The sequence below is a fragment of the Dromaius novaehollandiae genome, chromosome 7 (genome assembly GCF_036370855.1).
Source record: "Dromaius novaehollandiae isolate bDroNov1 chromosome 7, bDroNov1.hap1, whole genome shotgun sequence".
Taxonomy (NCBI): Eukaryota; Metazoa; Chordata; class Aves; order Casuariiformes; family Dromaiidae; genus Dromaius; species Dromaius novaehollandiae.
Window position 1 is genome coordinate 4,908,194 of NC_088104.1, and position 9,307 is coordinate 4,917,500.

The 9,307-nt window shown below is 43.8% G+C and overlaps 1 protein-coding gene across 3 annotated transcripts in view; it reads left to right on the forward strand.

Annotated features, from left to right (window-relative positions):
- ZEB2 (zinc finger E-box binding homeobox 2) overlaps positions 1–9,307 on the forward strand; it is a 109,462-nt gene that overhangs the window by 52,378 nt on the left and 47,777 nt on the right. The window contains exon 1 of one of the 3 annotated variants that reach the window (XM_064514584.1): positions 1,776–1,911. The exons of the other annotated variants lie outside the window; for them this stretch is intronic. The gene's annotated coding sequence lies outside the window, so the exon portion shown is untranslated. Of the gene's footprint in view, positions 1–1,775; positions 1,912–9,307 lie in introns of those variants that run through there. 3 annotated transcript variants of the gene reach the window in all.

Sequence of the window (9,307 nt, forward strand, 5' to 3'; positions counted from 1 at the left end):
ATCATTTTCCACCCCGTTTTGTATGGACAGTACGGCTGCTACAGGGCGCAGCCAGGGGCCTGGGGCGTCCCGCGAAGGTGGCACATCAACCTCGCAAGGCGAGGGGAGAACCTATGGGCAGCTCCACAAATGCCCGTGCTCACGGCTACCTCCGAAAGAGCCCCAAGCTGCATCTCTGCGATCAGCTCTGGCGTGCTGGCCAGTCGAAAAGTTGAGGAATTTCAGGCAAAACTCCTTTCTTCGTGTGGCCAGGGGGAGGTGAGGAGTCCAGGTGTCACTCCGGTGAGGAAAATACTTCTTCTGTAAGTTCAGGGAGCAAATTTAGAAGGATGAGTGTATTTAGGACAAACTGTAATTAAGTAGCACAGTTGATTTTTGCCTTCTTTATTGTAATTGGACTCGTTATACAGTGAGGTATTGGTCAGGTGGGAGTGATGGTGGCAGAATTAGGCCCTAATTAAATAGTTAAAGTGTAAGTATGTAACTATATCTCTAAAGCTGTCTCAAGTATGGTACAAGTTACGGTTGAGTAAATCATTATGATCTCACAGAGCTGAAACACAACAAAATAAGTAACCAGCGCACTTTTGGAGGGTTTTGTAAATAAAAACAAGAATGAGGTAGTGGAAAGCAAACATGGCTTAGTGGTCCAGATCATATCTGACACACAAGGAGGATTCAGAATATCTCCTTCTGTTTAGAAAAAGGTGGCTATGAGCCAAGTAGTTTTCCTTCACTTAGCTCCAACACGCTGCTCACCCCAAAGCAGCAAAGAGAGGGGACAGACTTCGTTAGTGAACTGAAACCCGTGATGAACAGAAAAGCAGGGCGGATACTCCAGCCTGGGGTGTCTCGGTGCACTTGCTCCTGAGAGCATCACAAGGACGAGCTTGTGAGATCTGCGTGCTGAAAGCCTCCATGGTCTCCCGTGTTGTGCCCTGCCTGCATGCACACGTATACACGCATACACACAGGCCACTTTATCTGTGCCTTGGAGAGCACAATAGGGCCCATTATATAAAGAACTGCAAATTCACCAAGAGGACATAATGTACAGAGTCTTATACAGCATAGGCTCCGTGAAAGGGATTCATCTTTCTGTCAAAACTACATCACAAGACTAGGAATATAGTGGGGCGGCTTGTCCTGCAGAGCACGGGAAAATATGCAGGTCCCCAAAAAGCACAGAAAACTCCATACAAAGGGTGCAGTTCACTACCACGCAGACCATCCAGAGCAGACCCTGACCGTTAGGTCAACTGAATGAGTTTTGGGCACTCTGTCTCTCCTCCTGGGCTGGAATGCCCTCGGCAGAAGGTGTGTGCCCTACAGCGTGGGGCCTTCCTTGCTCATGAAGGGTGCAGCGCTGTAAGGAGCACGGACATGTGGGTGACCACTTCTTCTCTGAGGAAAGGAAAAGGAAGTGCAAAGGTGAGGCCATCAAACATGGAGCGGTGATGGTCACATCGTGCCCTTATAAGGGGATGGGGAAGTGTTTTGGAGGCTGCTTCGCTCAAGACAGCCGCAGCAAACAGCAGCTTTCTGGTCCCTGATGCAGCAAACCAGAAGCTGGGGCAGACGTTCGGCAGCGAGCACCTCAACCCTGCCGGTAGGTCAGCCGGGGTGGGATGGCCTCTGGGGGTGCAGCACCCCATGGCACCTCGATAGCCAGGTCCACAAGCCATAGATACCTCAGATAAGCTGGCCGGCTGCATCGTGCAAGTACTTTGCTGCTGCCCTTGGGTGTTTAATGTCTGTGCGACGCGTCATGAGAAGGAGCCCGTTCTCCTGCCCTTCCTCCTCGGCCACGATTTTCTCGTAGCTACGGCTCTGGTCTGTGGGGCTTTCGCCTGTGTGCACAGCCATCCCCTTGCCCTCGCTGCATCCGAGAGGGGAGACGCTGGCTTTCACGTGAGTTAAGCTGCTGCTTTGCTTCGATTTTATAAGCGTGGGTGCTGGTTTTTAATATTTTTTGCTCTTGTGATAGTACGCACATAACACTCACCTTTTAAAATGAAACTGCAAAATCATCCGAGAAAGCATATATGAGCATAGATATATTCCTCTATAAAGCAGGTATTCTTTTTCCCCCCCAAGTTCTTAAAATATTTTTAAATTTTGACACATGTTGGCCCAAAATAATTATTTACTCTGTACAACCAGTAGTAAAAGGAACCCAGAGGGAAATTCTGGCAAAGGTATTTCCACACATCTTCAACAAAGTCTGAGTCTAGTCAAAGTTATATTGATGTAAATCATGGTATGAGAAACTATATTTAAGTCAATAGTTACACTGGCATAAAAGCTGTGTGAATATAATTAAAATCGGCCCTCTGTGGAGCTGTGCATGTGTGGCAAAATTCGGGCCTAAATTTTGCAGAAATGAATTAATAAATGCAAGGAGGGTTCAAAAGTTGTAAAATTAAATATACATCTGTGAAAACATCTATCTAATTACGTAGCTGCGCACTTGCAGGCTGCCTTTTACACTTTGTGTAGAATTAAACTATTAGTAAAATCTGCAAATAGTGACACTTACTTTGAAAGATCACATGTATTTATATTGTTTCATAATGCTTCTAAAATAGCAGTTCCTGAAACATCACTTCCACTTTAACAAAACGTGTTACTTCACACTGGCTAAAAATCTATTTTCCTGAGGAAGAGCTATTGAAGTACTGAAGTACTTAGCTGGGAAGGGTTGGGTTAATGCATGTAATTTTTTTCTTTCATTGGACTTCCTTTTGCCAACTTTACCTTGTATAAATAATTTTGCCTGTGAGAGTCTTTACATGGAATGCAGATTGACTATTACTTCCTGAATAGATTTAAATTTAACACCAATTTAGTCACTGTAGTATTCCTATATTGGAAATAACAGCTTCCATAGGACTTCTACAAAGTGCCAGAAATATGATCTCATATGTGGAAACAAATTTAAATGTGTTTTCTTTTACGTGTTTTCTTTTCGTATATTTTTCCCACCTATGCTTCCCTTGTTTCCCAAATTCTCTCCTCTACTCCAGAGCGGTGAGGAATTTGGAAAATTACTTGCTGAAAAAGCTCGCGTTTAATAAGAACTGCCAGTCTCGCAAATGTTTTTATGTCGAAGCTTAGTTTAAAAAAGCAGGCTATTTCTCCTTCCCAAACACCAGATGCTTTGAAGGTAAAGCTGGGCTGTCCTTTTCCTAATTTCCGACCTGCAACCTGGGTGCCAATAAACGGAGGTGTGAGCAGAATTGTGGAAAAAGCCGATTTAGCTCGGGTGCTCCTCAAATAGCGGGTGCGTGCTTCGGGAAGTGGCGTTTGCCAAGAGCTGCGGTGACATCCGTCACTGCTACGTGCTCCTAACGGGTAGCAGCCCCGGGCGAGGGGAGCTCGGCGAGGACCGTGGCTCCTCACTTTTTACGGGGACACGGACTGGCCCTGAGAGGTATCAGTTCAAGATATGTCTTGGCTCTGAGATATATCAGCTCAAGTGAGACAGAGCTGGTGCAAATTATCCCTCATGTACAGCAGAAGCACTATGGAGAAGGGCCAAACAGCGACTTTCTCTGTTCTCCCCTCATAAGACCATGCTCATGTGAAGCTTAATCTTTGTTTCCTCTTTTCTTTCTCAAAAAAATAAAATAAAACCAAACAAAAAAAAGCCCACCTCAGAATGAGATCATAGCTCAATGCATTATGGTTTGGATGCAAATGTACATTTTCAGTGGGTTCCTTGGCTCATATGTCAGGCGCTATTGGAATTTTTTTAGTTATTTGGCAGTTGAATAGTATGGTTTCCAACTTCTTCATCAGCTTTTGAGGCAAACAGAAAAGAGCTAATAATACACTTCAGTGTGCTCTCCAGGCTTGGAAAGCTAGCAACCAACTTGCTCTAAGTCTAATACTCCTTCTCTAGTCTGCCTCCTACCCTTTGCAATTAGAAGTCCTGGTAGGTGCAGCTGAAGAGCAACCCTCCTTGGGTGGGCAGTGTCCTTGAACTCCCTGTCTGTTCCCTGATGGCATGAAAAGTTGCTATAATTCAACAAGACGAGGCACCTTAACATCAACAGTGCCTTTATTCGGCATTCTGCAGTGCTTCACCTTGTTTTTCTAGGTAGAGTGTCTTGCTTGCTTGACTCTCTCTGAAACTACTGAAGAAAAGCGAAACGGCATTTAGCGTATGAACCTTGTGTATATAGTGTCCTGTAGAAACGTAGGGCCTCGCTTCCAGTCGCTCATGCCACAGATACCTGTGGCTCCCGGCCATCGCAGTTGGCTGCAGGCTGGGCACGTGCCAGGGGCAAACAAAGATGCAGCCATGCAGCGCTCCGAGCAGCTGAACTCCCTTCGGGGTCGATTATCGGTGGAGTGTATCTTTCTTAATGATGCCTAGTGCTTTCCGTGCTTGCTAAAAGTTGTGGCACAATAGAGTGGCAAAATAGTGGAAAAGTGTCGCAAAGGCACCTTGCAGGTACCAGGTCAAGGCACCTTGTAGGTATCTTGTAGGTCCCTGATCCTCTCTATGTCTGGTATTTTGTTCTGCTATTAGTAGTAGCAGTGATAGAATTAATTGGCACGATGACGGCATTGGACGTAAAGTCAGAGCAGGACAAAGGGGTCGGGCTGTGCCTTGGCCAAGGACACAGCGACAACCCCAGGAAGGGCGGTGAGGCTCCCCAGACCTTTCTCAGGCCCTGGCGATGGGGCGGCACTGCCCCTCCTCAGCCACAGACTGCTCGGGAAGGAGCCTCATTGAACACTTTGCATTCCTGTGATGGCCCATCACAAAGATACTTGGCTCCATTGCTGCAGCAAAGCCCTGAAGTTCACAGTGGTCAGTCACCTGCCAAATGTGTGCTACCTAGGGCTGTTGTGGACAGGAAAGAGGGAGGCTGATCAGCAGACTTGCTGTTTGATATTTTGCTTAGCTGTCTTCTTGCTAATCCTTTCCCCCACGTAGAGTCCGTGCTTCTTGGTTTGCCCAAACACACTTCTTCCACAAGTCGTGTTTTCCGATAGGAAAGTCTCTGAGTGTGCAAAGTGAAGTGGATGGTTCAAAGACTTGCAAAGGGATAACTCGAAGGTACAGGAAAAGCAAAGCATGATGCATAAGAGGAAGTGCTGAAGGTCCGCGAGAGAAGTAGGAATATTTGAAGGGGCTATAAACTCCTCATCCTTTCTTCTGCCTTTCTTCCGTAGCAGCATCTTCTGGACTCTCATAGCTTGCATTCAAGAACTTCCTAGTGGTGCAGGAGGCTCTCTGTAGCTGTCATACAGCTAAGGGGAGATGCTGTTTGCTGATATCTGCGATGCTACGGCGTTGTGGTCAGCCTGTCGTGTTAGTGGACAGGCTTGTAGGGTAGCTAAACAGGATTATCTCTGTTGGAACAAAGGCTGAATTGGCTTGTTGCTACGCGGCAGTGGTAGAGCCATTGCAAGACACTGGGAACAGTAATCTGCTGGGGTATTTAGCCTGGAAAAAGTAAAACTAATTGGTCCTGCATTAGGAGCAGTGAAATGATTTATGTACTTTCGGCAGGTAGCACAGCCAAGGAGGCTCTAAAAGCTGCTTTTCGCGATTGGATAAGCAGATGCAGAACTAACATAAAACTTCTAAGCATGTCCAAGGGCAACCGTTATTGCTAAAAAGTATAATTTTATCATTAGGTCTAAATCTGTCCCTAGAACAAGCAGTGGTGAGAAACTCGAGTCTATAGCTGGCAAAATGTAAATTAACAATATCAGCCCCAGCAGCTAATGGCACTTTTACCACCGGGAGTATTGCAGGATTGGGCTCGTAACAGATTTTCCAGGGAAGAGATCCTGATTCAGTGCTGACTCCCATGTAGGCACAGGATCCCTGCCATGTGGAGCTCATCGGAGATTCGGGATGACATGTGTCCACTCCGAGAACGTAATGGCTAATACGCTGCGCATTAAGTTAAAAATATAACAGCAAGTCTGCATACTAGACATTCCATCCAGGGAGGAAAACACTCACTTGTGCATATTAAACTGAATTTCTGAGCTCGCTTTTGCATTTCTTTTCTCCATATACCCTAAAGGATCATTATGGACGAATGGTCTGCACATCATCATTTTATGAAACAAAGATGTGTTTGTTTTACGTGGAGGCAACAAGAAAGTCCTTGCTGACTTCTATTATTTTTCCCTGCATCGTAATTTAAACAGAAGCCACCAAGTGTTATACCCCTTTATCTCCCCACCACAAAAATTACCTGTTAAAGCTGTATACCTAAGCTTCATGATGGCTTCACCAAATGAAATCTAGCACATGGCCCTGGTCCTTTGAAGCCTTACACGTGGGCATAGCTTTATATACGTGGGCCAGTCCATTGTCCTCAATGGTACATAATTCTGCATAATTCCCTCCAGGATCTGGGCCTAGAGCTGCATGAAAAACTGGGGTTCACTCCAATTCTCTCTCAATATACTGGTTGTTAAATGACAGCATACTGGGAAAGTATGGTTGATGCCCATGGTAAAGTGCCTCAGAAATTACAAATACTGAAATCTTGCAGTCCTCTAATTCCATTTTCAGGCAGTCCTTCCTTGCCTTTGTCAAAGTTTATTTTGCAATTTAGAGAAAAAGAGAAAGTGTAAGAAAAAGTCTCTTTATAATGTCATACATGAGGGAGGGAATATCTCCGTTTAAATGATATATGTCTCTGTCAGCTTAACTAAGCAAAGTAAGGTGTTCATTAGCTAGGCTGGGTAAAAAAATAAATAAATAAGGGAGAGAGAGGGAGAAGAGATTGAATGTGGAAGAGTGAGAAGAACAAACAAGTCAAAGCATTTGTTCATGCTGCAATCTACACATCAATTATCCTGCTGTGCTAATTACCACCTTTCCATACCCCAGGTACCTAAGCATTCGCACTTACTCACTCTTTCATGCCTCTGATCAAAAAAAAAAAAAAGAAAGAAAAAAAGAAAAAAAAGAAATGATGGAAGCAAAGGGAAGACGAACCCAGAGGTGAAATAAACTCTCAGATCCAAATTTTCTTTACATTTGAAAGTATAAATAAGGGACTTCATTGCAGTTTTAGGAAATGAAACATTTACAAATATTTTAATTGTAAAATGATTAATAGCTGTATATCCAGGCATTCTTTGGTCTGGTTACAGAGATGCTTTAGCTAGGTAAGAAAGAGGTTGGTGCGGTAGACAATAGGCGATGATTTTCAATGCCGTTATTAGCATGTTACATCATTAAAGTCAATGGCCACTAATTATCAACTTACTTTTATGTGGCTGTTCGGAAGCCGAGTCCAGCGCAGAGCTGTATATCTGCATTTGTTTTAGGCTCCGGGCTTTGCCGCCCGTAATTAAGCCTCCTTTACCGCGAGGGATCCAAAGGCTGCAATCCCTTTTGGTCCGCGGGCCTCCTAGCCGGGGTGCTCATTTTCTCATTTCAGAGCGAAGTTGGATAAAAAAGAAACCTATTTCCTGTAGCTCATTTGATACCTGGTGGGGATGCTATTCAGGTGACAAGGATCCAGGCGCAGAGGGGGAACAGATGTGATTTACACACTCATTATCATTTGAATGGGAGTGCAGATAGGCCTGTTCAGGGGCCTGGGCATCACCTGGACAGCTTTCCTTCTGATCTTTATCCCATCTGAGGGACCAGGTCCCCCTGACATCTTTAAATCCCCGGCCCCCAGCTGGTGACACACAGAGTTTTATGACAGTAAGCAGTCCTCTGAAGCTCTGAGCACAGATGCCATTCAGAATTGTGCCTTCACACTGTTTTTTTCATTGTGTGCAGGCTTAATCAGGAATATATCCAAAAAAAAAAAAAAAAAAAAAAGCTTAACTTGAATAATTTCTTTTGGTAGTTCTCCAAAACACTGTTTGCCACTCAGAGTTTGTGTACAGTATGCTAAAATAGCTCGCGTTTTGTGTTCCTAAAGTTGTATTCTCCTCCCTCCGCACTCTCTCAGTGCTCAGGAACAACGGCCTAAAATGTGGCAAAAGCTATAGATATTATCAAAAATCGTCCTACGTTCTCTGCGCCTCAGAGCAATTAAACTTTCTCTTGCCACCACGGATCTCTGGTCCTGGGACTGAAAAGCAGAATAAAGTTTGGATACCTCGCTGGGGGATGTTTACATTTTACATGTTTTCCTCCTAGTCTTTAAAGAGGGTTTTCAGGTCTTTTGTTTGTCAGGGTGGTGTTTTTTTTGTTTCTGGCTGTAAGTTTGGTGCGAAGCCGTCGGGGAGGCTGGGGTACGGCCCGGCTGGAAGGCAGGTCCACGCCGGTGTCCAAACCGTGTTCCCCGAAAATATTTTGCCATCTGCAAATCTGAGCTGGCGAGTGCTGTAAGGGCCACAATGTATTTAAAAATTATAGGGAGAAAAGGAAAGTTGTCTCCAGTTCAGGACAAGAATGCAAAACAACCTTGAATAACTTCAACTGTTGTTTTTAACCTTCCCTTATCTCGAGCAGGCTGACAGTTTTGGTGAGTAACAAAAAAAGTGCAGGGAATCTGTGAGAACAAATGCTGCGAGGTTTCATGGTTTTAATTAGGTATTGTATTAAAGAGAAAAATGTAATGAACACCAGCACATACACATTTTATTTCCCATCTAACATTAACAGTTAAAGAAAACAATCGCTATCAAATTACTTTGTTACAGTCCATAATTACAACTCAGGTTGTGCTTAACTGTTATTAACAGAATGTACAGTAATATGTTCTGGCATCGTAATATGTTATTGTAGCATTATAATTAATCTTACAGGAAGTATAATAAATTTACAGTATCAGATTGAAGCAATACTGCATATAGATTTATTAATGCTTTTAATCAGTTCTGGCAAAATTAATTTTGCACTGATTGCTTACATTGGAATTTGCATATACTTAGTGAAAGTAATTTATTTTTTATGGATTCCTTTTTATTAAAATAGGGTGTATGGCCCTTCAGCTACAAAACTTTGCTGATTCTTTAGCTAAAATCCTAAACGTTTCAAAATACCCTGTCTTATATATTGAAGATCATTCAGCTTCGTTCCGTGATTTATTTCCACACTTGTAGCAAACATCCTGAGTTTCTGTATCAACTAAACTGTTGTATTTTTAAGTACCTCGTTGTGCATGAGGTACCGCATTGTATATATCTCTGGGACTATACCTAAAGTTTGATTCAAGAATGAAAGCATTGATAAAATATTACATTCATATCTCCAAAAAGTGACATAAGCATTCAAGGGAATTGCAAAGTGGAGATATTGCACATTTCCCTGGAGGAGCAGATCTGGGGTTCTCAGCAGCAGGAGAGTTGAGGGAAA